The sequence below is a fragment of the Vicugna pacos genome, chromosome 1, assembly GCF_048564905.1.
Source record: "Vicugna pacos chromosome 1, VicPac4, whole genome shotgun sequence".
Taxonomy (NCBI): Eukaryota; Metazoa; Chordata; class Mammalia; order Artiodactyla; family Camelidae; genus Vicugna; species Vicugna pacos.
In genome coordinates this window covers 93,328,026-93,346,501 of record NC_132987.1, presented here as the reverse complement: position 1 = coordinate 93,346,501, position 18,476 = coordinate 93,328,026, and the positions used below count along the sequence as shown (strand labels likewise).

At 33.2% G+C, this 18,476-nt stretch overlaps 1 long non-coding RNA gene across 1 annotated transcript in view; it reads right to left on the bottom strand.

The window, feature by feature from the left end:
• Positions 1–14,021, bottom strand: part of LOC140699284 (uncharacterized) — a 28,020-nt gene extending 13,999 nt beyond the window's left edge. The window contains exons 1-2 of the long non-coding RNA XR_012077341.1: positions 13,938–14,021; positions 13,512–13,679 (exon numbers count right to left, since the gene is read on the bottom strand). This is a non-coding gene — a long non-coding RNA (uncharacterized lncRNA). The remainder of the gene's footprint in view (positions 1–13,511; positions 13,680–13,937) is intronic.
• Positions 14,022–18,476: the final 4,455 nt, after the last annotated feature.

Below are 18,476 nucleotides of genomic sequence, written 5' to 3'. Positions count from 1 at the left end.
AAAATAGTGATTTATTTTTCTTCTTTAGGCAATCTTTACTTCCTTCCTCATGACTAATGGGATTTTGTCACTTTTTCTAGATGTACTATCTTTTCACTATGTTGCATCGAGCTGAGAATTTATTTTTATTTATCTTTCCTGGAAATCAGCATGCATTTTTTACTGAAGAACACATGTCTTTCTTCAGTTTTGGAAAAAGTAATTATCATTTCCAATATTTATCGGTCATGCTATGCATTATTATGCTATATAATTTGGACCAATTATATAGTTCTTCTGTGTCTTATTTATGCTTCTTAATTTCTTTGATGGTCCATAAGCCTTATATAAATCACTGTTGAAATGTTGGGAATAAGAATCTTTAAGACAGTTTTATGCTTCTATTTGGATAAGTCAGCTAGAGAGATACAATGACTAATATATTAAAGTATGTAATGTGTCTATATGTGTGTGAGTGTGCATTATAATATTTAGTAGGGAAGTAAAACACTTTTAACAAAAGAATGCAGCTGATAGAAGTGCTTGCCATGTTTGGATACCACAAAAATGACAAAGGCAATATCTACATAAAGACAACAGAAAAGTCTGGCAAGAAACACAAAACCACAGATGGTTGTAGGTGGCAGTCTCTTAGCAGCAGAAACAGATTTTCCTGAGAAAACATTTCATCAAAACTTTGCTTTGAACCAGTCTGTTCTGCCATATTGAGGACAAAATTCAGGGGAAAAAAATCTTCCCTAACATACCGTCAGCAGAAGTTTGAAACTGTTTATGTGGTGGTTATACTCTAAAGAAGAGAAAATGTAGAGTCCTAATCTTATTTCCATCATGCCATCTTGATCATGAACAGACCTAAGCAAAATAGTATACAAGGTAAAGTAATTTCAGAGACTATAGCCTGTCTCTCCACCAGTGGTCCTACCATACCTTCAGTGGTTCTCTCTTGCTCTAAGCCACCGGAAGAATTCAGTGCCTTCAAAGCTTCATGAAAGACCTACACCTTTCAAACAAAGAAGTTTCACTGACAAGATTTTGTGTTCACTTTCCTCATGAGGTCTTGGCATTTGAAAGAAGTTTAACTGTTATACGAACTGACTGCCTCCCAGTGATTCACTTTGGAAAATAACAAACAAGTGGAAGAAAATTATTTTGTCCCTTAGAGATACTATACTGTTGACAATTTTTTTTTGTTATAACAACACTTGTTTTGACTGTAGACGTACATATGACTTTGTTAGTCATTATGGGAAACTGTACATAACATTATCTGTAGTTGGTAAATAAGATTACCATGACTGTTGAATATGGGCTTTAGTTATCAGACAATATTCTTAGCACTTTCAGCCTTACCTGTTTTGGAAATACACTATTTTCTATTTGATTGAAGTGAAAAAAAAAAACAGCGTATCATAGTAGTTATGATTACAGGTCTTTTCTTAGGTGAACTTTCTAAGCCTTAACTTACTCATCTGTAAAATAAACACATATTTTCCATCTCATGAAGTTTTTTATAAGAAAAAATTGGAAAACATATATAAAACACTTAATAACAGACTCTAAGTACTCAGAAAATATTAGCTATTATACTTAATATTTTTAAATTATAAACTATGGACTCTGACACTAGATCTGGGATTTCTAGCCCCTCAACCACCCATCTCAGAACCTGATTCCAGCCACCAGTGGGCCAGTACTACCTCAGGACCCCTTGGTACATCTTGGCCACCTGCCTCATAACACGGCCCCAACCACCAGTGGCCAGCAGCCTCTGCACAAGACAGGGCTTGATAACTAATATTGCGGGGGCCTCGCCAAATCTACCAGGCCACCCGCCATAGTCAGTCCATCTCAACTGATGAACCACACAGCCTACATAGGGGGCATCCCTAGAGCATATAGCACTGGTGACCAGAGGAGGGTGGACTGCTGGAACACACAGGACATCTCCTACAAAAGGCTACTTCTCCAGGTTGGGAAATATAACCAACCTACCAAATGCATAGGTTTAGAAATAGCAAATTGAGCAAAATGAGGCAGCAGAGGAATATGTTTCAAATAAAGACACAAGATAAAACCCCAGAAGAAAAACTGCCTGAGATAAGCAACCTGCCCAGGAAAGGGTTCAAGGTAATGAGTGTAAAGATGCTCAAAACACTTGAGAGAAGATTGGATGAATAGAGTGAGAAGTTAGAAGTTCTTAACAAAGAGTTAAAAAATATAAAGAAGAGTCAAACAGAGATGAAGAAAATAATAACCAAAATTATTTTTAAAAATACACTAGAAAGAATCAACAGTAAATTAGATGATACAGAGGAATGGATCCATAATCTGGAAAACAGAGTATGGAAATCACTGAAATTGCACAGAGAAAAGAATAAAAGAACAAGAAGAAATGAGGACAGGTTAAGAGACCTTTGAGACAACATCAAGTGTACTAACATTTGAATTTTAGGGTCCCAGAAGAAGAGACACAAAAAGGGGCAGGAAATACATTTAAAGACATAATAGCTAAGAACTTCCCTAACCTGGGAAAGGAAACAGACATCCAGGTCTAGGAAACGCAGGAGTGTCCCAGACAGGATTAAGCCAAAGGGGATCATGCCAAGACACATTATAATTAAAATGACAAAGATTAAAAATAAAGAGAGAATACTAAAAGCAGCGAGGGAATGGCATTAAGTTATGTACAATGGAACTCTCATAAGGCTAACAGCTGACTTTTCAGCAGAAACCCTGTAGGCCAGAAGGGAGCGGCATGATATATTTCAAGTGACGAAAGGGAAACACCTGTAGCCAAGAATACTTTACCCAGAAAGGCTCTTGTTCAAATTTGATGGAAAGATTGAAAACTTTACAGACAAGCAAAAGCTAAAAGAGTTCAGCACCACCAAACCAGCTTTATATAAAATGTTAAAGGGACTTCTCTACATAAAAAAGAAAGGCCACAATTAGAAAATGAAAATCACAAAAGGAAAAAGCTTTTTGGTAAGGACAAACATATAGGAAAGGTAGGGAATCATCTATACACAAAGCTAGTAGGAAGGTTATGAGACAAAAGTATGAAACTGGTAGAAAAACAGACACATAGATCAATGAAACAGAAGAGAGAGCTCAGAAATGAACCCAAACTTATATGGTCAATTAATCTATGACAAAGAGGGCCAAAATGTACAAGGAAAATATGGCCTCTTCAATAACTGGTATTGGGAAAACTGGATAGCTACATGCAAAAGAATCAAATTGGACTATTCTCATATCATACACAAGAATAAATTAAAAATGAATTAAAGATCAAAACCATAAACTTTCAGGAGAAAACATAGGCAGTAATCTCTTTGAGATCTATCTTAGTAATATATTTTTTTGATATGTCTCCTCAGGCAAGGGAAACAAAAGAGAAGATAAACAAATAGAACTAAATCAAACTAAAAAGGTTTAAAACAGCAAAGGAAACTTATCAACAAAAAAAAAGGCTACCTACTGAATGGGAGATTATTTACAAAGGATTGTTCTGATAGGGCATTAATATACAAAGTATGCAAAGCACTCATACAACTCCACATCAAAAATAAATAAACAACCAGATTCAAAACTGGGCAGATAATCTGAATACATATTTTTCCAAGAAGATATACAGATTACCGACAGGCATACGAAAAGATGTTCAACAACACTAACCATCAGGAAAATGCAAACCAAAACCACAATGAGATATCACCTCACACCTGTCACAATGGCTATTATCAAAAATACAACATGTAGCAAGCGTCAGTGAGGATGTGGAGAAAAGAGAACCCTTATGCACTGTTGGTGGAAATGCAAAATGATAGAGCCACTATGGAAAACAATATGAAGATATGTCCAAAAAATGAGGAAACTGAACTATCATATGATCCATATTCCACTCCTGGGCATTTATCCTTAGGAAACAAAAACTAATTAGAAAAAAATATATGTACCTCATGTTCACTGCAGCATTATTTACAATAGCTAAAATATGGAAGTAATCTAAGTGGACATCAATAGATGAATGAATAAAGTAGATGTGATATATATATATATATATATATATATATATATATAGTAATATTTCCCATAAGTAATAGGATAAATAAGTCCTAGGATATAATGTACATGATGAATATAATTAACACTGCTGTGCGTTATATATGAAAGTTAAGAGAGTAAATTCTAAGTGTTCTCATCAGAATGAAATTTCTTTTTTGAATTTTCTTTCATTTTATATCTATCTGAGATGTTGAATTTTCACTAAACTTATTGTGATAATCATTTCATGATGCATATAAATCAAATCATTATGTTGTACACCTTATATTTATACAGTGCTGTATGTCAATTATGTCTTAATAAAACTGGAAAAAAAACAGCAATTGAAGAAAAAACAGTAACTGAAGAAATATATTTTCTAATCATACTGGTTATGTCAACTAACAGCCTTATGATAGCAAATAAATTTAATGCAATGAACACTGGGCATAAAAATATAATAGGAAGACATGAGTAAAAGCAATAGAAGCCAAGATGAAGCAGAAAAATTTTTTTAATTATATGCAGAATGACAGTATCTCTAATATCATATTACTAATTTTGTTTGTTTTTCAACAATTACTAATATGATCAACTCTTCTTTTTTATTGAAATATAGTTAGTTTACATTTTTAAATTTTTTTTAAATTTTTATGATCAACTCTTCTTTAATGGCTTAAATATATGCAAGGTAAATATGTTTCTTACTTATTTAATTTTGTAAGTACAGCATTGATAATATTGTGTATTTATCTTGCAATATGCCATAAACAATTTGTATTTTTTAGTATTCTTCTTTTCACTCCTAAGCAGGAGAATACACCTTAAATAAAGTCAGTCAATTATAATTAACAAGCTATTAAATTGCAACACATTTCCCAAATTATTTACATGTGTTTGATAAAATGTGTGATGTAGAATTAAAACCTACTATTTATAGCCACAGGTTTTAAGAGGGTTAAAAACATTTGCTTTACATTTAAGATTATAATAACTTTAAAATGTCATCCTCAACAACTAAATTTAACAAAAAAATGCAAAACAAAATATTTAGCCCAAGTTATTGATAACTGACAAGAACGAGTTGTGGAAAAGTGTCATCAGAATCAATTCAGCGGTTTAACAGTAGAGGAGGGGACCTGCCCAAAGGCAGAGGGAATGGACCCAGAAGTTGGAAAGAGCACCTTCCTTAGAGATGGAACTGACAATAGTTAAGACAAATGCTGGACTAGCAAAAGAAGTCAGTTCACTGAATCAAAGATGAAAGAGAACCTTTGGGAAGTTTCTATTAGTTTCAGTGTTACACGGCAGAGTTGAGACAAAGCAATGAAAAAGCACACTACTATCTTTAGACACAACCCTTCCTTAAGTGCCAATGCACTAAAAGAACAAAAGATAATTTTAAACAATTTTCACTTTGAAGAATTTAAATAGAGGTCATTTTATAAATAATGAGATGATAATTCAGCTCAAAAGTTCTAAGGAAGCACTAAATCTATATTTTCTTTTCTCTTCCAACTGTTCATGTAAAACAACTATTTATTTCCATTCAGCATATAGTATCTGAAGAAAATATTTTTTAGGAAAAATTATTGCCTATTCATGTTGTACTCATATTTTATTTAAACATTTTTCCCACTACAATATTTGATGTACTTCAGCCACCTCAGTATACTATCACTATGTTCCTGTAATATAACATTTAGTTTTCTTTCCTTCTTGTTGATTTTCACACAAGTTAAACTGTAGAATGTTTTTTTTTCTGGTTGACCAGTATGATGAATAGCTAAAACATTAAAAAAAAAACTAACTCTGAACTAAATGATATGAAAAAAGAACAAGATACATAGGAAAACATATCAAACATAAACTTTTCTAATAACAGCAGCTCTGAGAAACAATTGCAGCCAATTAGAGAACACGTGAATTCACAATTTGCTGGTGAAGAAGTATGTATACTATCTCTGGCTTTTTATGGAATTAAAACAGCGCCTCTATAGTATTCTGGTTGAAACTTAAATGTAGGAGGTTTGGTTGTAGGAAGCAATAATCCATTTACCCAGGGGAGATTTTTGAAAATCACATTTGCTCCTCATTTTTTAAATTCTGACACAACATCCTGACATGTTATTTATTGACAAGACAGAGATATTTCCTTCACCGATTATGCCAAAGACAACTAGGAAAATTACCAAAGCATTTTGTTGAGATAATGATCACTAAAATTGTGTAGCCACTATGCACAAAATCAGAAACGGAAAAAGGAAAGAAGGAAGGAAGGAAGGAAGGAAGGAAGACAGGCAAATCTGAAAAACAAAATAGACCTGAGTATTACTAGTCTAATAAAAAATTAAAAATAGAATGCAAAGATGTCCCTATTCCCAAATGACCGATTTCATTAAAAAGTCTCCCACAATAAGGGGAATCAAACCTTAGTTACTTTATATTAGAAAACACAAAAAGTTCAGGACTTGTTATTTCCATCAAGCATTGTCTCATTTAATCACTAATGGCAAAAAGTTAGAAATGAAAGAGAAATAAGCCAAGTGACAGCTTTCCTTATGTTCACTCAGCAAATACATGCTTAGCCGTTTAAACCATCTGGTACACAAGTGTTACAGCAGCGAATGACTGGTGGAAAAATCAGTGGTGGGATATCAGTGGGGAGAGGCCACTAAAAAAGAGAAAGGTTTCTAACTGTGACAAGAAATATAAACAAAGGACCTGAGTGGTCATTCCCCATGAAGTACAGATAGCTAAGAGAGAAAGTGGAGTCAGTGGGAAGTTAGAGTTGACAATCTAGGTTGGAAGCCCCACTGCTGCATCCTTTGGTCTGCTGTACTTCAAGAAATAAACAAACACTGTAAAAATAACACTTGGATGAAAACCAAGCTATCTTCCAACACACAAATCAATACTGTTTGAAAAGGAGGAATTTTTGTCGAGAGCTGTGTCTCACGCACGCTGTTAATGCATGTGACTATTCAGTTTATTTATTTCAATACTTTAGTCATTGTTAATTATGGCAGGTATTAGTAAAGGTAGAATCTATGATCCTGATTTATTCTGACATAATTTTCTCTGGGTATTTGAAAAATATTTTTCAAAAAAGTAGCTATCCTAAGTAGTAGATAACAAGACAAGGAATGATTGAGGGAAAGGTGGTCAACCAAATGGTAGAAATTTAAAACATCAGAGGAAGATAATAAGTATACAACTTAATAAAGTATAATTCCCACATTCCAGTGATTCAGTGTAATTACTGGGGAGTCTTCCTGCAGTCATGCTGTTCCACCACAGTGCAGAAATAGCACTTCAGAAACTTAAGTGATGCCTTAAATCTAAATTACATTATGCTTGGGAGTTCATGATCTGCAGATTCTAACTACTATACATAAAATAGATAAACAAGAAGTTTATACTGTGTAGCACAGGGAACTATATTCAACATCTTATACAAACCTGTAATTTAAAAGAATGTGAAAACGAATATATGTATTTATATGTATGACTGAAACATTATGCTGTACACCAGAAATTGCCACAACATTGTAACCTGGCTATATTTCAATTTAAAAAAAAAACACTATAAATTACATTATGAGATTTATATGTTTTTTTTCAAAATCTGGTATTATTTTATATGCCCAACTGTATCTCCCACTAAAACCCAAAGTGAAATTGCTATTACAATTGAACTAGTTCTGTACATTTATTTTTCATTGCTCAAATGTAGAAGCTAACTCTATTTTGTACAAGGTACTGTTCTCTGTCTAGCCTAATTAAGCATTTCTTCAAGTCTGACTTCCTCAGGAATGTTTTGCTAATGATGGCTCCTAATAAAGAACATTCCTATTAAAAGACTATCTGGAATGTGAACTGTAACATACTGTCATGTTCTCTAATGGTATTAGTATAATTCAGTATTTATCATATCAACATTTTTCAGGGTTATTGTATATTTCATTTTTTTTAATATTTTTAAATAATTTAATAAAATTTAATAATTTTAATAATTAGTGAGCATAAACAATTATTATAAATTATTTTTGATCATGGACATAGATCAGATAAAAATTCATTTACTTTAGTTATGTTTTCATGAGGAACACAGAAACCATTCTACAATCCCTCTCTTTTTAATGAGTGTGAGATTAAGCACAGGAATTAGGTGCTTCAAAATTACTGAATAAGCTGGAAGAGCAAAGTCAAACATGGATGCCACTAACTCTCAGCTTTGTCTATAGCTTGCAGAGAATCAAAAAGCTCCTCCTCTCATTCAGGTAAGAAATTGCAGGATTTCACTACTGGTATGTATAACTTCCTGCCATATTCAGGCAGGTGAATCAGAAGAGAATGCTTAGAAAGCAATGGATAAATTCCCAAGCTCATCTGTCTGTTTGATGATGCTGGAAGAAGAAGAATATTTCTTTAATCTCTCTTCCAACTTTAAGATATCACATGATTCCATCTCATTGATGGAACAAAAACAAAATGGTTCTGTGGGCAAGGGAGTCTGGAAAACATAGTTCCTAGACTTACAGCTCCAGCAAGAGAAGAAGGTGTATAACATGAGGGAAGTACATTTAAGAATTTTTCATGTAGAAACATAAGAGATCCATGGTCAGTTGTCTCCCAACAACACATACACACAAAAAACTATTAATCCATCCATTTATGTTTGACAAGAACACTGAAAAGGTATAACCATGAGTAAAATTATACATATATATAAATTCTCATTGTGCCAATGAGAGTTACAATGGGGATTCTTGTCATAGCCTTGGATATCAAGCAGATATACATAGTAATTTATTAATTAACTTCAATTCATAAGTTAATTATAAAATGCATTATTAAGAAAAAATTCAGAATAATAATTTTTCTAAAATGTATACACTGTTTAAATTATACCTTACATTTATGGTGATAAGAGGCTAACAACAAGAGTAGAGATGGTTATTCAATATATTTTATTAAGTAATCTTTATAATTGATATTGAAATTATGATAGAATATTATGTTACATTAAAAACTTTATATATTTTAATCCTAAATACAGATTGACAATTCTCAGTTATATATTGGATTGACAAACATTTTAAATGAGATAAACTATGTTGTGAAATCAGTGCTTATAATGCTTATGGATTAAATGTCCAGATTATAAACTTAAATATACATAAAAATAACTGTTCTAAATGTGAGAATTGAAATTATTTATATTGAGAATTTTTTTGTTGATTTTTTTCTTATGAAAATGCAGATGCTCCCAAGTTAGATATGATTTTAATTAAACATTGTTATTGCTAATTATGCCTTACTGAACATGTTATCCTAAGGAACAGTCCACTTTTGGAAAATTTTTAAATCCTAGTTTTTTTCTTAAAACACAAAATATTTATGTCTAGTTAGAAAACAATTTAATTTTAGCTATTCTTTCTCCCCTCTCCTGAGAGTTTTCATTCTCGTAGCTTTAGGATTAAGAAGAAAATGATGTTAATAGTGGGTCCATGATAGCACTTCAGAAATCAAACTGATTATTATATTTAGAGATAAACTAATAAAGGGAATTTATAGTACTTTAGGATTTGACAATAATAAAGATCATTCATAATGAATTTATTCAGAGAAATATACACGTTTGGTTTAATTAATAAAGTTTGTGATTGGCAGGGATTCTATACGATGTAGGAAACTCCTTTATAATATTTCTAATAAATGGATACCACTGTGTTTCCCTGATTGAATAATCCCAGTGGTAGAGAATTCACCACTATCATCTGAAATGACAAATTCTTCAAATGCTGCGTAATTGTAACATATATTTTTGTGTCATATTGGGCCAATATTTAGTGATACTATACTATTTATAGAAAGAATTTTAACATACAGTCATATACTCAATTTTTGCAAATAAGAAAATAATTTAATATAATCTAATTAGTGACAGAATTCGTATTTTTTTCATTTCTAGTGTTCCTTTCTTCATTATGCCACCCAGTAACATACCAATTTGTAGTCTTATACCTGTTACAACTTGTGTTATGGGCTTTGCTGGCCCTGAAAATCCAGGACAGATGCTGATTTTAAATACAAAGAAAATACTTCTAAAGTGAACTGAGGAATAAATTGAGACTTTATTTACCTTGAACTTGGTTTATCACCTGGAATAGAGGAAAAAAGTACTTTTGAAAGTCTATGATTGAGAAATTCATAATGTGTAAGACTTTACTGTTTGAAGTGAAAGAATTGTTTGGCACAGTATAAAAGTGTGTTTCAAAATGTTTATAAATATTTTCATTTTGCTCATAAATATTTTTGAAAAGCTAGAATATTAATGTGAACATGGTAAACTTAATTTCATTATTATATGCATTAAGTATTCCTTTACTTCAAATAAGTAAGCAGAATGTCTTTGAAGTTAGTTACCAAAAACATATAGGAGTAACAGTGTACATTCTTGATTCTCCATAGTTTCTTGCTCGAATCAGAATTACCAGTTTGATCTAAACAACCTCAAGTGAGAAATTGCGTCTGAGAGCCTTTTAAGTTGAGCCTGAACAGTGTGAATAGGCAGCCTGGATATAGATTTTCTTTTGGACCTACTGTTCTCCATATGCTTCTTTGCTAGGATCAAATTCCTGCTGTGGGGATTATCATCTGTTGCCAGGATATCATGAATGAGCTGATGATTCTAATCAACCCCAAATCCCTCATATTTATAACCCCTTCTGCATCAATAAAACTGACCAGAACAAAATATTTCACTGTAAAGTAGTATTTAGAAAGTAAAATGTACAAAAATAATTTTGTGAATTTATATTCAAAGTAGCTCACAGCAATTGCTTAGAATTTACATTTCCATAATGCTCACCTAAATCATAATTAGTCCTCACACTGTTGAAATCATATAGTTTCATATTCCATTCAGTATCATATTTCTAAATCTAAATTATCAGTGTAAAGAACATTAAAAAATTATAAAAATTAACTTTGTACATTTGCCACAATTCATTATCTTGACAAATACATTTGTCTCTTTAAAATCTGGGGAACTAAACCATTTTCCAGGTCAGCTTAAGTACCTTAAACAAAATCTACTGAAGAAATATCAAATCATGTCTTTAGCATAAATGCACAAATTTGGAAAGGTCAGGGAAGAGAGCTAAGCCTGGAGAGCACTAAAGGAAATAAACTGAGCTGGGTGATCTTTGGAGCAGAACAAAATAATGCTGAGACAAGAGTGAGCAAAACTCAGCTAGGTTAGAAGACCAGCTAAGCTAACAGAGAACAGTGCTGTGCTCAAAAAAAAAAAAAAAAAAAAAAAAAAAAAGAGTAGGAACCCTAGGGAAAGCTTAGAGGCTGTTAACAAAATTCATTATGAGTTCCTCTTCCTATAAATGGACCTTAGTTGTTTCAATCCCATCTGTGAACTGTCTGGACATACAGAGAGGCATTGCTAAAATAGAATAGTGATGGGTCAATTAGGGGGGAAATCAGTAGGCTACTTTATAGAGTATTGTTCTCTCACTTAATCTGTTGGTTTTTCAAAAATAAAATACTTAGAATTCCACTTACAGCTATGACTGGTTAAGTGCTATTTGATCAGTTCTACTACTGTAAACAATGTTTAAAATAGACAAAATATATGAGGCAGTTCTTTTCAGGCATTGGACAACAGAAAGTTCAAGTCTATAATTCATGATAGAAAGGAAATTCATGAGGTGAACGACACAATCAGCCCTACTACAAGCTGCACTGAGCTAGAGTCCAAAAAGTCATGGTGGTCCACTGAGCAAATGATCAGATCAATGGAAACATTTGGAATCTACAGAACAAGTTCTTAGAGAGAAAGTAGCTGGGGAGGGGGCGCCTCAGAAGTCATTGTTAGTTTCCCCCATGAATCCTTAGATGAAAGTGGGGCTGCATATGCACAGAGCCAAAACTCAAGATTTGTCAGACAGTGTGTCCATTTATCAGACCTACTACTTGAGAGGCAAGTAAATCTGTACTGGGAAATTTTAGATTCTTAATTCACCCAGAATAGAATTATATGTTCATCATAAAAGGCATCTGGCTGGAACACCAGGATTGCATGTAAGAATCACAATGACCACACATGAGAGGAATTTAGCTTCTAGAACTGCTCTAATAAAACCAAAAACCAAGGCTTTACAAGATCTTCACAGATACAGACAGAGTTTAAGTCATGCCAAGCTAGAAGGGCTTTGGAAACACCTTGGGTGTTTTTATGAATCTGCCCTAACACATCTTAAATTTAAGTAAACACAAGATCAAGATGATTAGCCAGTAATTCAATTACCTGCCAGAATAAAACTCAACACAACACATGTCATGGGAAGATAGCAGAACTCAGAGTCTCTACTGTAACTAATCCATAATATAAACCATACAATTACAAATTATTAGACAGGCAAAGAAACCTTAAAATGTGATCCAAAACCAAGAAGTCAAGCAGTCAATTTTCTTAAATTGAAGTAGAGCTCATTTACAATACTGTGTTAATTTCAGGTGAACAGCATAGTATGTATTCTGAATATAATTCATGAAGAAATGTCCAGGAAAAAAAAATTTCAGCAGTGAACAAAAAGGCGTTAGATGACACAAATATTGAACCTTGAAACTAGCAGACAATAATTTAAAAGCAGCTGTTTGTAAATGTGTTCACAACCTTTAAAAATAGGATCTTAATGAATGAACAGATAGGTAAACTCAGCAAAGGAGCAGATACAACAAGTAAAGAGCCAAATGGAAATTCTATAATTGAAGGGAATAGTAATATAAATAAACGAACAATTCACTGGATGAATATTGACAGAATACAGACTTAGTAAATTTGAGATGCTAACAATAGGAAAGATCAAATCTGAGGAACAGAGGGAAAAAAAATGAAGAAAATTAGCAGAGACTCAGGGAAACTGTGACCTAATAACGTATGTCCAAAATATCTGTAACTGGAATCTTAGAATAAAATGAGAGTAAAGCAGAAAAACTATTTAAAGATAAAATAGCTGATTTTTTCTAAAATTAGGGAGAAAAATCACTAATATACAGATTCAAGAAATTTAGTTGTCCTTTAGCAGGATAAATGAAAAGATAACCATACCTTGTCAAATCACTATCAAATTTATAAAAACCAAAGATAAAGAAAAAATATTAAAAGCTGTCACAGTGACAAGATATAACTAGAGAGGGAACAAAATATACAAAGAGTGGCTGACTATTCATCAAAGACAAGGGAGGGTAGAGATACTGGTTTTTAAATGCTCAAGAGGGAAAACAAAATAAAACACTTTCTTCCATCAACACAAGTTCCTTACCCAGCCCCTCATGTACTTAATGAATTAGTCCAATATATTTTTCATACTACAGATAAGATGACTTTTTTAAATCAACAAAACCACAATACAATTTTATAGAAGAAAGAATAACATACATACCTGCTACTTGACAAGGCCCTTTTTATGACAAGTTTGAACACAACATTGATTTTTCCGATCTTCTTTTTTTTGTAACATACTCCTCTGTTTCTTCATTTTGCTTGACAATCTGTGTTAGTTTTTACGCATTAGATAAAGCAGCTGCCTCTCCCAGTCTTGAAGGGTGACCTAGGAAATTAACCTCATTATTTTTCAACCCTGCCCTGGCTCTTGGTTGTCACTCAAACTTTTGCTATTCTACAAGTAGCCTATTTTATTTTTAATGGCTCCCAATAGTTGAGGATTTGCCTAGCTTCTCAGTGTCCCAAAGAGGAGGAATTCAGTCAGCACCTAGACTCAGACTGATCTGAAGTCAGACCCTCAGACCCCTTTGAAGTACGCGAATATATACAGTCTGGCGGCACCACAAGTGAATGCCCTACTGACCATCAGTGGCCCGGTGATCTACAGGCGCCTCCTGGGTGGCAGTTGTAAAAATTCAGGCTCCAGACTAGTGTTTAAGCTTCTATCGGGAAGATACCAGCGAGCTGCAGCGAAGCTGAGGTACAGCGTGAAGACAGCGGCCTCGAAGGGGAAAGAAAATGGGAAAAAGATGGCGCCCGCCAGTCTCCGGCCCAGGAGAGCATCTTAGCACTTCCCCAAATGCTTGTCAAATCAGATGCCGGCCCTCAGGCTGACGTTTCAAGGCAGGGAAATGAGTCCCTCCCACATCAAATCCAGGTGACCCTTGATGGGTTGCTTCCTCACTGGGCTCAGGAGCAGGTGAGTCAGAACAGGAGCCTTTTAAGAGCTGTTTCTCAGATCTGATAATCCTGTGGGTCCAGTGGTGCGAAACCCATTGGTTTTCAAAGCCAGAAGTTTTAGGGGCTCATCTCTCAGGTACAGGTCTTCAAAGTTGGGGGTGCCTGCTATGGAGTTCAAACCCTTTGCTCCTCAGGGAGAAACTCTGGGTTTTGAATTATCTTCCCAACCGTAGGGATGGGGTTTCTGGGAGATCGTGGCCCATCCTCTGATACCCACTTCTCTCATTTGTCAGATACAAGGGAGTGGCTCTGACAACTTAAAGGGTTTTTTTGTTTGTTTGTTTGTTTTTTCAGAGGAAACTGTTCTATATACAGCTGTGGATTTGGTGTGTCTATGGGGAAAAAATGCTTTCTAACATGTAAATATATTCATATGACATCACTGCTTCTAATTATTCATTAGCTGCCATTTTTTTCTGAGGATAAACCCTAAACATACTATTTCTTTTTTCTTTCAGTTTCATTGATATATAATTGACATATAGCACTGTATAACTTTAAATATATAGCATAATGATTTGATTTACATACATCATGAAATATTAGTAAAGATTTGTTACAGTAAGTTTAGCAGACATCTGTCATCTCATATAGGTACAAAGCAAAAGAAAAAATGTTTCCTTGTGATGAGAACTCCTAAGATTTACTCTCTTAACAACTTTCATTTCTTGAGGTGGTATATAAGACACTTAAGCCTAATTTTTCAACTCCACCTTCAAATTTTCTATAAAATCAAGCCATACTGAGCTTCTCTCTTTTCCAACAAAATACCATGTTTCCTCTTACATCCTTGACATTTGAACATAAAGTTTTCTCTTATTCCTGTCTCCTCTTTATACAATCCCTTGTATTACATTTGCATGGTATATTATTTAGGATTTTCTGAGTTACACTGCAGCAACAGACAACTCTCCAATTAAAGCATCTTAAAACACCAGAGGTTTAATATGTTCTCATGAAAATTATGCTGCTGGTTGAGAAAACTCCCCAGGAAAGCCAGACTCCCTGAGATGACTGTCTTCACATCAGCATGTGCTGCCACAATTGCTGGAGCAGGAGAAGAAAAGCATAGAGTTGTGTCCTACCCTTTTTTATAACTGTACTAGAAAGAAACACGTAACTCTTCTCAAAATTCACTGTCCAAAACACAGGAAAGTACCATCACCATCTCTGCTAGAAGGGGAAGCTGAATTATCAAATCACAGTCAATAGTAATTACCCGAATCTGGTAACTCCTACTGATCCTACCTCCTTTTAATCTGAAATGTTATTTCCTCTTTGAGTCACTTCTCCCTGACAACTCATCCCCATTCCAGACCTGATGCCCCTATTTTTTCCCTAGAGCATATCATAGATTTCTTACATCAGTGGTTGTGTTGTTCTGCTTATGTTTATTTAATTACATTGCTGTAAGGAAAGAAACCGAAGATCATTTTGCTAAAGAATCCCTAGTGTGATGGGAAAATTATAAGTGGTTTGTTAATGTTTATTAAATGTACAAATAAATAAATTAATTGCACTCCTCAGTCATGAAGCAAAAATAATCAACAGAATTTTAGGAAGAATTTAGTTCTGTACTTTCATAGTATAATATCTAAAATGGACATTTTAAAATACCTTGCTTTTACCAAACTATCATGCAACTCATCATTCTTACAATATTGAAAAAAATATTATTCAGCACAGTGAAGAAATAATAGCCTAAAATTTACTGACCTGTAAGGTTAATTCAAAGGACAGTTAGGAAGTAAATAAAAAATGCTAATGATGGTGATCTTACTTGGCTATTTGGTATGTCATCTGCAATATTTTATGTCTAATATTCTTAAAGGTCTTGCAAGTATCCCAAATTTCTTACTTGTTAGTTTGGGTTTCTGGGATCCATATCAAACAAATCGTAATCTTAAAGTATAATAGGACCTCTTTAAAAATTCTAATAAGTCCTGTAGCTTCATAGAAGTTACTAAGTGGTAGGTTAGTGTACAATTGAAATACCATCGCTCCTTCAAAATTAAGTTTGCTATGCGTTTTTCAAATTTGCCCTACTTATATTTTACAAAGAATACAGAAGGAGAAGTGAAACTGGAAACAATGCCTATGTGCTTGGAAATTTCTTTCCTATATTCACATTCTGCTGATATTCATTAAAAGGTGTTTTTCAGGTCTCATAGTTGAAGGAAATAATGTAGTGTTAATGCTTACGTAATTGTCATAGAGAATTCAATTGTGTTCCACCAAAACAAGCATGGAAATTTATATGGACCAAGAGAGAACTATCTGAATGCTTGTGAGTAAATAATAGTTTGTAGAAATATTTATGAAGCAAGAGGGAATTCCAAAGGTAGTTCTGCCAAACTATCTTTTACATGTATGTATATAGAAATTTATATTTCCTTTTGTCACATAAAATAAAAATCAGTTCCTCAATTTTAACATTTTTAAAAGTAACTGCCCATAGAGTACACAATATAGTGTATGTCAATACAATCGAATGTCTGTATCCAATAAAGTGTTATAATTAGATAAGATTAATAAGGAATGTTTAAAATATAATACTGAGTACAATATTAATATAAATGTAATCTATGTTTGAAATATGCTTATAATATTATGAATAATATTTAATCATAGTTAATAATGATCATAATTATATTTAAATAATAGCTCATATTCATTAATAGAATATGTGTCAGACATTTAGCTAAGTAAATATTTATGCTATTGCATTTTAAAAGAATAAATATAGAACAAAATTAAACAGTAGGGAAAAAAGACATTCAACATTTAGTGTTTTACAGAGAAGCAAAAATATAATTTAAATCTGAATGAGTCATAGCATTTACCTTTTAAAAATTTCTTTAGACTGTTTTTTCAAATTTAACACTGAGAGCTGTTAATTCTACATAGTATTAATTATACTGTACAAATAATAAATGCCATGAAAACAGTTCTTCCAGACATTTTTTTAAATTATCAAAATGTTAACATTAAAAACTATGTATAAAATGAGAAGTGAAATTAACAAAGTCCATAATTTAAAGTGAAAAATAGAACCAAAGTAGCAGTCACATTAACAAAAAGAGAAATATTTAATTATAAATATATTCATAATCAAGGTAAATTTCGATTCCTTAGTAGCAATACATTTCTTATTTCAGAAAAAAGCACTTAATACATAGAACTATAAAACATATACATATATAACATATACTTTTTTTCCTCTGTGCTCTCTTCCATTTGTGTAATCATGGAGCCAACTGGCGTATGTACATCTAATGTAGGATGCATCGCATCAGTCCATAGAGACAGTAAAGTTCTTTAGTACTACCATCACATATGAATTTGAAGTCATTTTATCTCCTTCAGTAGGTACTGTGAGAAAGGAAACCCGAGAGTAAATATCTCCTTGGAAGAGATTATGAGTATTCATACTCTCTTCTCCAGGGGTTCTTGGGAGCATGCTCAGGCCAGAACATTCTAGTGTACAATGTATGTAATTTTTCTCACCTTCACAAATGCATTCTTTATATATTTGTTTATTCTTCAGAGAAAAAAATTAATGCTATGTGGAGGACACTTAGAGACAGAAAATAACCGGTTGTCAGTGCAGATCCCAAATTAACTATCACACTCGGATAATCATAAATTTGCCATTACCATTCCTTTCTGTTTGGAAGGCATTTTAGAGACCATCTAACTGAACTGAAGCCTAGACTTGGGTTTAGAAATTGGTGGGGTTTAGAAATTGTTCTTAAACTCTATTCCAAAGGGTTTCCAATATATCTCTTCATATTCCTTCATGGAATAGTTTTAGATAAATACCACGTCTCTCATTTTGTCATATTTCACATGATTTTGACCTGGGGACATATTAGCCCTCATTATAGATAAATACTGGCCACCTGAGAGCCAATGGTAGACAAGGAGAAGCGACCAATAGCAATGCAGGTACACTAGAAATGCATGTTTGTGGACAATGGGGTCTGCTTCAAGGAGAACAAAGCACTTCAAGCTTGAACAGAGAAGAGACTGAAAACCCTGCTTTCTCAGAAGAGCCCTGGACAGAGACAGAGTGAGACAGTTAGTAAATGAAGTGCATGAGGAATATAATAACCCAGGATTTTTCTTTTCTGTCTAGACTAATTTTTAACAAAGTTCACTT